The 10,424-nt window shown below is 38.0% G+C and overlaps 1 long non-coding RNA gene across 1 annotated transcript; it reads right to left on the reverse strand.

Moving 5' to 3' along the window:
- Positions 1-1,773: 1,773 nt before the first annotated feature.
- LOC146642372 (uncharacterized) lies at positions 1,774-9,611 on the reverse strand. Its single transcript, XR_014909765.1, has 8 exons — positions 9,442-9,611; positions 9,153-9,191; positions 8,858-8,977; positions 8,554-8,715; positions 4,578-4,684; positions 3,687-3,844; positions 3,202-3,259; positions 1,774-2,248 (listed from the first exon to the last, which is right to left on the reverse strand). It is a non-coding gene; the product is annotated as an uncharacterized LOC146642372 (long non-coding RNA).
- Between the last annotated feature and the right edge of the window lie 813 nt (positions 9,612-10,424).

Below are 10,424 nucleotides of genomic sequence, written 5' to 3' on the forward strand. Positions count from 1 at the left end.
TGCCCAGCACGGGGATATTGAGTTCTATAAGATAAAGCCATAAACATGTTTGTCTGAGTCTTCTATCAAAGGTTACAGCGATTTATATGAAGTTGTTCAAAAACGCTTTATTTCGCCAAGACAATGCGTTTCTCACTGTTACATGCATTTGAATGGGAAACTCGCCCGAGACAAAGTATAGGTTTTCATTATGTGAATAATTTTAAAATCTTAGCTCAAACGGCTGCAAAACCTGTTTGCCCAGCACGGGGATATTGAGTTCTATAAGATAAAGCCATAAACATGTTTGTCTGAGTCTTCTATCAAAAGTTACAGCGATTTATATGAAGTTGTACGAAAACGCTTTCTTTCGCCAAGACAGTGTGTTTCTCACTGTTACATGCATTTGAATGGGAAACTCGCCCGAGACAAAGTATAGGTTTTCATTATGTGAATAATTTTAAAATCTTAGCTCAAACGGCTGCAAAACCTGTTTGCCCAGCACGGGGATATTGAGTTCTATAAGATAAAGCCATAAACATGTTTGTCTGAGTCTTCTATCAAAAGTTACAGCGATTTATATGAAGTTGTACGAAAACGCTTTCTTTCGCCAAGACAGTGTGTTTCTCACTGTTACATGCATTTGAATGGGAAACTCGCCCGAGACAAAGTATAGGTTTTCATTATGTGAATAATTTTAAAATCTTAGCTCAAACGGCTGCAAAACCTGTTTGCCCAGCACGGGGATATTGAGTTCTATAAGATAAAGCCATAAACATGTTTGTCTGAGTCTTCTATCAAAAGTTACAGCGATTTATATGAAGTTGTACGAAAACGCTTTATTTCGCCAAGACAGTGTGTTTCTCACTGTTACATGCATTTGAATGGGAAACTCGCCCGAGACAAAGTATAGGTTTTCATTATGTGAATAATTTTAAAATCTTAGCTCAAACGGCTGCAAAACCTGTTTGCCCAGCATGGGGATATTGAGTTCTATAAGATAAAGCCATAAACATGTGTTTCTGAGTCTTCTATCAAAAGTTACAGCGATTTATATGAAGTTGTACGAAAATGCTTTATTTTGTCAAGACAGTGGGTTTTAGAGTCTTCATCATTAAATCTCTGGTTGCTTCATTTTTCTATCCTATATCAGATATTTTAAAGGTTAGCTTAGGTAAAGTTCCATTCTCATGGTGAGGCAAAGTGCTTTATGTGTGTGTGTGTGTGTGCGTGTCATGAACGGCTATAAAAGGCCTATAATTAAAGAACAAAGCGGGGTTTGAGTTCGAGTTGCGGCAGACTGTCACTACTTGTAAATGGAACGCAGCCTTCCTACGGCGGACAGCTAATAACAGGAATCGGACGCGGTCCAGCCAAGTCCACAGCAACCACCATAGCAACCGCCTAGCATGACCTTAAAAACATATTCTGTCTTCATAACTATCAAAATCGTGAAATGATTTGCAAAGTGTGAAAGTGTTACAGCTGCAGAGAGCTATGGCGGTATCTATGGAAGCTGTTTACATAGCTAATAATATACGATGTAACCATGGAGACAGTCAGTCACTTGAGCTAGCGGTGCATGTTTACTACAGTGAATAAGGTGATTGAGTGCACAGCGTCCACACTCTGCAGGGGGTAAAGACATTACTTCAATATTGTTTTATATTGATATATATTAGCCTTCTGTTGACCATCACCTCAGGTTCACCATTACAGTTTCAGATTACAGATGCACACTGTCTAAACACATTCAAAAACTCATGTCTCAGAAATAAGCACAGCTGTTCATGTTTGTCATTAGAGTTTTATTTGTAAGAAAATTATGAACTTCATATTGTGCATTAAATAAAAGAACATTTCACAACTCTGAGTCAACAGAAACAGGTAACAGAAATGTCTCTAATGTGTACAGTGTAGTGTAAGCATTAAAAGATCATAAAGGAAAAACTAACATTTATGTGAAACTAATTGTAATAAAAAATGAGCAGGTGCTTTATAGATTTAAAAGAAAGAATCTGAAAACAACACTTTTTTGGTCTAAGTGATCAAAGTAGAAAACAGAACTGATGTTCAAGAACAAACCGTAGCTGCACTAATATTACACATCTCGATCGTTGTACTGAACAGACATGTTGCTTTTAAAACCACATGCAGTGTGTGACCATGACTGTTCACTGAGACCATGAACGCCACTTCGCTGAAGCATTCTTCTTCTTCTTCTTGCCATTAAATTGGAAGCAGAAGCAGCACGAGCTGATTTGATCTACTGAAAGGAAAAAGCAGAACATCTGAGTTGAAACCAGTCAGCTGAAATCATTAAGACAGGAACAAATTCAATGCAGTGTCTCAAGTGGCTTAGCCTGTTACAACTGTTGATACAAGCTAAATACGGTTAACACACAGTGTCAGGGAGCTCCAGTGTGGGAACTAGTGGCTTTAGGTTTGTAGTCATTTAACTTTCATCCATTCATTCATTTAATTCAGGAGGAAGAAATGCCAGGTTGGTGCAGGCTGGTTACATGCATTTGGTCCCATGCTGTCTTTAATTAAATGACTTGGTTCATTTTATGGCTGGGCTGTATGTGGGGTTATATCATGTTATTTGGGCAGGAGTACCTGTCCCCTGTTAGACTTAGAAAGTTTCTCCATAAGTAGAGTTTCTAACTCTTCTAGCACATCTGTGGCTGACAGCTTTTTGGTGGCTCTTTTTACCCCACACTGGTTGTGAGTGTGTAAATAGCCCCACTAGTTATTTTGGGTTGCAGTTAACTAGGGAGGAAGGGCTAGGTATGCCATGATTAGGTGAATAACAATTATATGTGATACATAAATTTCACAATGCATGCATATATCTCTATCAATTAAACCTGGCCTGAGGGCTGCCATTTTTTACATTCAGTTATTTCTCTTAGAAATGTTGGAACTAAATAATGAATGTGTTACAGTTAAAGTGAAACACTGGTCAGTGTAAATGGCTCATTGGGACACAGAAACCTTTAAATTAAACCTGATATCTAGTGTCAAACAATATCAAAGCTGTAAAAGATGTTTACATTCAGAATTTATAAAACTATGATTGTAAATAAATTCAAACAAGTGAGCTTTTCTCTTTGTGCTGAATATCAACACTGTGGTTTCTTAGACTGTAAGCTTTACTTTAGTGCAACCAGTTGCAGAAGCTGCCACTCCAAATGTCTTTTGATAACAAGAAAAAAATACCTTTTCAGTACACGGCCTGAAGTTCTTCTCCGAAATCTTCTGCAATCGGCTTTGTCTGCTGGTTTGAAGACAATAAACCATAAAAAAGATGATTTAGTCACTTTGTCTGTGTCATGCAGCTCGAATGTGTCGTGTAACGATGTTGAATAGCCGTCGTTATCCCTCTGCTGCGTCAGTAGGATTGTACTGTACAGCATCTCATTGATATGTGAGGAATGCTAATGTAACACGATAACAGACTTACATCATTAAAATATAAAGTGCAGGAGATATTTAGATATTTTTTATATTTATATTACATTTTATAGCTGACGGATTTTACTAAATAGATAGAATTTACTAAATAGCTGGATGAACATGAAAAATATGTCTATAATAACAAATGACCATGAGAGCCAGTAGAATTAATTCAGCTGGACACTCAAAAGACGTCCTTAAATGCTCTTTAAGTGGCAGAACAGATGAACAAACAGTTAATCGCTTACTTGAGATGAAATCTGCTCAGCTACTTTGAAAACAGCTTCTAACTGGTTCCTCCTTTAACAGGATGACTGCTCAGGGGTAAGGCCATCATGCAATCCAGCAACCTTTATGGTTCTGCTTTGATTCACCAGGAACTATTAGGGAAACCTTCCAGCGCCTCCTGTGAAAGACACAGGCATAAACACACAAACATTTATTAACATGTTCCACAGTGTTCCAGTTTGATTTTCTTATCCTGTGGACAACAACGTACATGGATGCAGGTTTATTGTTAACTTTTGTAAGGTTTATTTAATGAACATATCCAGCTGCAGCTCCACTGTGATCCTGAACTGGATAAGCACTTAAGAAAATGTGTCAATAAATGGACAAACATCAACTTACTATATTTATCCAAACAGACGGGACCAATAATGCTTCGCTGAGTTAGAGACTTTAACAGACTCTTCTATGTAAGAATGTCTCGTGCTGATATACCTGCAAACTTGACAACAAAGGTTTTTCAGACTACATGTAGCTGTCCTCTATGTCAGCTAACACATTTACATTTATGTCACACTTATTTCTGCTTTCCCATTTTATAATTATTACTTACATTTTGATTAGATACCTTGAGTTTGTAAATGATCAGATTACATAATTGGAATACAATGTATCCAATTCAGGGTTGCGGGAGGATGAAGCCTATCCCAGCTGATACAGGACAAAGACAGGCTGCCAGTTTATTGCAGGGCTAATACAATATGTGTAACAGAAAATCCACTTAAATGTTTGATATTTCTTATAATAATCATAATTATGACTATTATTTAAAGGTTTCTTCATAAATACATTTTGATTTTTTATAACCCCTAAAATATAAACCTGAGCTGTTTCAGATTCTGACCTCTGACCTCAGTGACCTGGCTGTGTCCTCACTGCAGCTCCCTCTTGGAAGTACGTCTGCTTCTTGTCTTCCCCCAGTGTTGACCGCCTGATATCAAGATATCACGTACTGTAACTGAGGAACAAAAAAGGACAAACACTTGCCTTCATTTAAAAGTACATTCATACAGAGATAATCTATGGAAACACACTAGTTCACAGTTTGGGAGGAACCAGTTCCTGTGAAACATTTCTGTATATGAACATCATGTGGAGAATGAATGAAATGAGTTCTTCAGGTGACTCAGCAGTCCCACATTGACAAATGAAATCTAGTTAAACTATTAAGCATATTTGCTCTTCTGAAATCTGTGTTAAACAACAACAAACATAAATTAGTAACAAAAACTACAGCTGAGTATAGGCTTTACAAACCACCAGCAGCCATAATGCTAAATTTTAATCTTCAAATGTTTCTGAGCTGTCTTCAACCTGCTAAAAGCAAGCAACCCAAGGTTGAAGTCTCAATAAATAAAGTCAATGCAGACTCAATCCTAAATGTTCAGCACACAGAGACACAGAGGTACTGTTTAAAGTTTAGTGTTAACTTGAGTCACTGATCATTCACAGTATTACAGAGTCTGGCAGTCTTTGCATGATGTCCACGTCACTGTAAGTTTCTAGCTGACTCTCAGGTGTGCCAGCAGGAAAGAGTAATAATAACCTGCATCCTGAGGTTTGTCATGCAGGATTAAAGGAGCCAAGCTTTGTTCACACAGCTAGGATTGTATTTTACACTGACCCTGGGTCAGTATCAACTTCAAGAAGACAGCTGTAACTGTTGATAGAAGAATCACACACACATATTTATGGCTTTGCCTTATAGAATTCAGCATCTCAGTGCTCAGGAAATAGGTTTTGCAGCTGTTTGAGCTAAGATTTTCAAGTTATTCACAAATTAAAACCTATACTTTGTGTCAGGCAAGAACTAAATTCAAATGCATGTAACAGTGAGAAACGCGTTTCTCATCAACTTCATAGAGCTTGCTGTAACTTTTGATAGAAGACTCAGACAAACATATTCATGGCTTTATCTTATAGACTTCAATATCCCCCCAATGTGTGTGTGAGTCTTCTCTCAAAATTTACAGCTGTCTTTATGAAGTTTATGGAAAAACGCTTTATTTCACCACGTTAGTGCGTTTCACGCTATTACATGCATTTGAATGGAGTTCTCGCCCGACACAAAGTATAGGTTTTCAATTTGTGAATAACTTGAAAATCTTAGCTCAAACAGCTGCAAAACCTATTTCCTCAGCACGGAGATGCTGAATTCTATAAGGCAAAGCCATAAATATGTGTGTGTGTGAGTCCTCTATCAAAAGTTACAGCTGTCTTCATGAAGTTGATACTGACCCAGGGTCAGTGTAAAATACAAGTTATTCACATAATGAAAACTTATACTTTGTTTCGTGCAAGAACTCCATTCAAATGCATGTAATAGTCAGAAACGCACTGTCTCGGCGAAATGAAGCCTTTTTGTACAACTTCATGAAGTTAGCTGTAACTTTTGATAAAAGGCTCAAAGCAGAGGGATAACGACGGCTATTCAACATCGTTACACGACACATTCGAGCTGCATGACGCAGACAAAGTGACTAAATCATCTTTTTTGTGGTTTATTGTCTTCAAACCAGCAGACAAAGCCGATTGCAGAAGATGTCGGAGAAGAACTTCAGGCCGTGTACTGAAAAGGTATTTTTTTCTTGTTATCAAAAGACATTTGGAGTGGCAGCTTCTGCAACTGGTTGCACTAAAGTAAAGCTTACAGTCTAAGAAACCACAGTGTTGATATTCAGCACAAAGAGAAAAGCTCACTTGTTTGAATTTATTTACAATCATAGTTTTATAAATTCTGAATGTAAACATCTTTTACAGCTTTGATATTGTTTGACACTAGATATCAGGTTTAATTTAAAGGTTTCTGTGTCCCAATGAGCCATTTACACTGACCAGTGTTTCACTTTAACTGTAACACATTCATTATTTAGTTCCAACATTTCTAAGAGAAATAACTGAATGTAAAAAATGGCAGCCCTCAGGCCAGGTTTAATTGATAGAGATATATGCATGCATTGTGAAATTTATGTATCACATATAATTGTTATTCACCTAATCATGGCATACCCAGCCCTTCCTCCCTAGTTAACTGCAACCCAAAATAACTAGTGGGGCTATTTACACACTCACAACCAGTGTGGGGTAAAAAGAGCCACCAAAAAGCTGTCAGCCACAGATGTGCTAGAAGAGTTAGAAACTCTACTTATGGAGAAACTTTCTAAGTCTAACAGGGGACAGGTACTCCTGCCCAAATAACATGATATAACCCCACATACAGCCCAGCCATAAAATGAACCAAGTCATTTAATTAAAGACAGCATGGGACCAAATGCATGTAACCAGCCTGCACCAACCTGGCATTTCTTCCTCCTGAATTAAATGAATGAATGGATGAAAGTTAAATGACTACAAACCTAAAGCCACTAGTTCCCACACTGGAGCTCCCTGACACTGTGTGTTAACCGTATTTAGCTTGTATCAACAGTTGTAACAGGCTAAGCCACTTGAGACACTGCATTGAATTTGTTCCTGTCTTAATGATTTCAGCTGACTGGTTTCAACTCAGATGTTCTGCTTTTTCCTTTCAGTAGATCAAATCAGCTCGTGCTGCTTCTGCTTCCAATTTAATGGCAAGAAGAAGAAGAAGAATGCTTCAGCGAAGTGGCGTTCATGGTCTCAGTGAACAGTCATGGTCACACACTGCATGTGGTTTTAAAAGCAACATGTCTGTTCAGTACAACGATCGAGATGTGTAATATTAGTGCAGCTATGGTTTGTTCTTGAACATCAGTTCTGTTTTCTACTTTGATCACTTAGACCAAAAAAGTGTTGTTTTCAGATTCTTTCTTTTAAATCTATAAAGCACCTGCTCATTTTTTATTACAATTAGTTTCACATAAATGTTAGTTTTTCCTTTATGATCTTTTAATGCTTACACTACACTGTACACATTAGAGACATTTCTGTTACCTGTTTCTGTTGACTCAGAGTTGTGAAATGTTCTTTTATTTAATGCACAATATGAAGTTCATAATTTTCTTACAAATAAAACTCTAATGACAAACATGAACAGCTGTGCTTATTTCTGAGACATGAGTTTTTGAATGTGTTTAGACAGTGTGCATCTGTAATCTGAAAGTGTAATGGTGAACCTGAGGTGATGGTCAACAGAAGGCTAATATATATCAATATAAAACAATATTGAAGTAATGTCTTTACCCCCTGCAGAGTGTGGACGCTGTGCACTCAATCACCTTATTCACTGTAGTAAACATGCACCGCTAGCTCAAGTGACTGACTGTCTCCATGGTTACATCGTATATTATTAGCTATGTAAACAGCTTCCATAGATACCGCCATAGCTCTCTGCAGCTGTAACACTTTCACACTTTGCAAATCATTTCACGATTTTGATAGTTATGAAGACAGAATATGTTTTTAAGGTCATGCTAGGCGGTTGCTATGGTGGTTGCTGTGGACTTGGCTGGACCGCGTCCGATTCCTGTTATTAGCTGTCCGCCGTAGGAAGGCTGCGTTCCATTTACAAGTAGTGACAGTCTGCCGCAACTCGAACTCAAACCCCGCTTTGTTCTTTAATTATAGGCCTTTTATAGCCGTTCATGACACGCACACACACACACATAAAGCACTTTGCCTCACCATGAGAATGGAACTTTACCTAAGCTAACCTTTAAAATATCTGATATAGGATAGAAAAAATGACGCAACCAGAGATTTAATGATGAAGACTCTGGGTTCTGTAGTGACCTGAATGACTCTTTGCATACAATTTATTGAAGAGGACTTTAGAATGCACTTTACATTTAGACTGTTGCTGTTTAATTTTTTACATTGTTGCGGTGTTATGTCATGAATAAAGTTCACCTGCTGGGGGTTTGATGGATCAGATCATCATAATCAATGGGTCCTGAGGTGGGCGGGACTGTCTCTGGTGATGTCACCATGAAGGAACAGCATCTGGCACGTGTTGCTGAAACATCCCAGTACACTGGTGTAGTTTCCTCTCCAGCTGTTTGACATTTGACACTTCAACATTAAGGGGAAGAAGAAGAAACAGTGTTAGGTCAGGTGACCACATGGTTTCTAAAGTAACTGACAGGAAGTAACCAGGCCGTTAGAAATGGATGGCATGTGTTTAGAGTTACTGGAGTTGGGTAACTCTACTTACCAAAAGCAGAAGCACACAGATGAAGGATCAGATGCTGAATGTTGCAGGAACATGCTCGTGCGGTGGTCATTCAGTGCTGCTCCGGCAGGTTAGACAGTCCAAGACTGATATACTGCCCATCTGAGAGTTTGAAAACACACATGCAAAGATTTATTTTGTATTACAGTCAAAGTTGGATGTTCATTTTTGTCCTTTAAAAATGTTTGTGTATTTGAAAGCGCTAACATTTAAGGATGACTTGGATCGTCTCCTTTAAAGGGGAGACAAGTGTATCCACTGATCCACGTCACTTTACCTGGATGATGACTCCTCTCCCCCTCACTCAGAAACGCTCCTAATATAACCAAGCAAATAAATAATATTGAAGATTTACTTACATCATTACAAAAACAGGAAAAACATCTCCCTTTGATTCTATTTCTCCATTCCTGCTGAACATCAGGCAACAAATATCTCAATAAATCACAGTAAAATGTAAAGCACATGTTTTCTCTGCTTTGTCTAACCTCTGCAGAGCCTGTCAAGAAAAACATATCTGTAAGCATAAAACAAATATACATTTCATAACACGTCACTGGACAAACCTCGGTCAGTTGATTTCCTCTGTGCAGTGCAGACGAACATCAGTCAGCAAGTCAAGGTGGTGAGATGGACTGGTGTCCTTTGTGACTCTGCTGGTTCTTCTGAGGAAATACCACCGTCTCTCCACACCGTCACCATCTGTGAGCACAAACTGCTGCTCTGCTCTGCCAGCATGTAGGAAATCACATATCACACACACAGGGGTGAAGAAACATTAGAACTCAACTTTGGATACTTTAGATCTAAACAGATCAAAGTAGCTCTTAGCTTCAACAATCAGTGAACAGACAAACAATGATACCATACTGATTCTGTATGAATACAATATGGTATTTTCAATACAGGTGTCAAATTAATTTACTAAAACTAATACAGATATATGTATTTTTTTTTTTGATAAATTCGTTTGCTAAATTATAAGAATATATATTTTTTCATTTAACAATTGCAACTGAAAGAAATTAAATATTGAACAAAAATATATTGTCACATTCTGAGCATGCTCAGCATGCTGACAGACTTGAAGTTGCTACAGATTTTAAGAAGTGATAATTATAGGGAAAAAACTTCTCTTTTTCATCCGTTTAATCAAACATTTGATGCCTTAGATGTCTCAGTCCTATAGCATTCTGCAACTACAACTAAGCTGAAGCTTGGATTTGGCTGCAGGTGCCCTGTACATCCTTCTCAACATGTGGGTACCATTTAATCCCACTTCTTCCTGAGCTTTGCTTCGTCACAAGACCAAAGGTGGCATCCCGTGTCACGGTCATATCATCATCCAGAAGAAACATTTGAAGAAACATCATGGAGAAGAAACATTTACGCGCCTCCCGGTTTTGTTTTCTGATCCTGCAAAAAGACTGAGGACAACAAAGCCCAGAGAACACGAGATACACAACATCCAACATTCAGACTCAACAGCCTCCATAAATGAAGAGCACCAGGTTGGTTCAGTTATAGTAGATGTCATGGAATTTTTTTA

Source organism: Rhamphochromis longiceps, linkage group LG23 (genome assembly GCF_057381845.1).
Source record: "Rhamphochromis longiceps isolate RC_006_pf linkage group LG23, R_longiceps_female_GT1.1, whole genome shotgun sequence".
NCBI lineage: Eukaryota > Metazoa > Chordata > Actinopteri > Cichliformes > Cichlidae > Rhamphochromis > Rhamphochromis longiceps.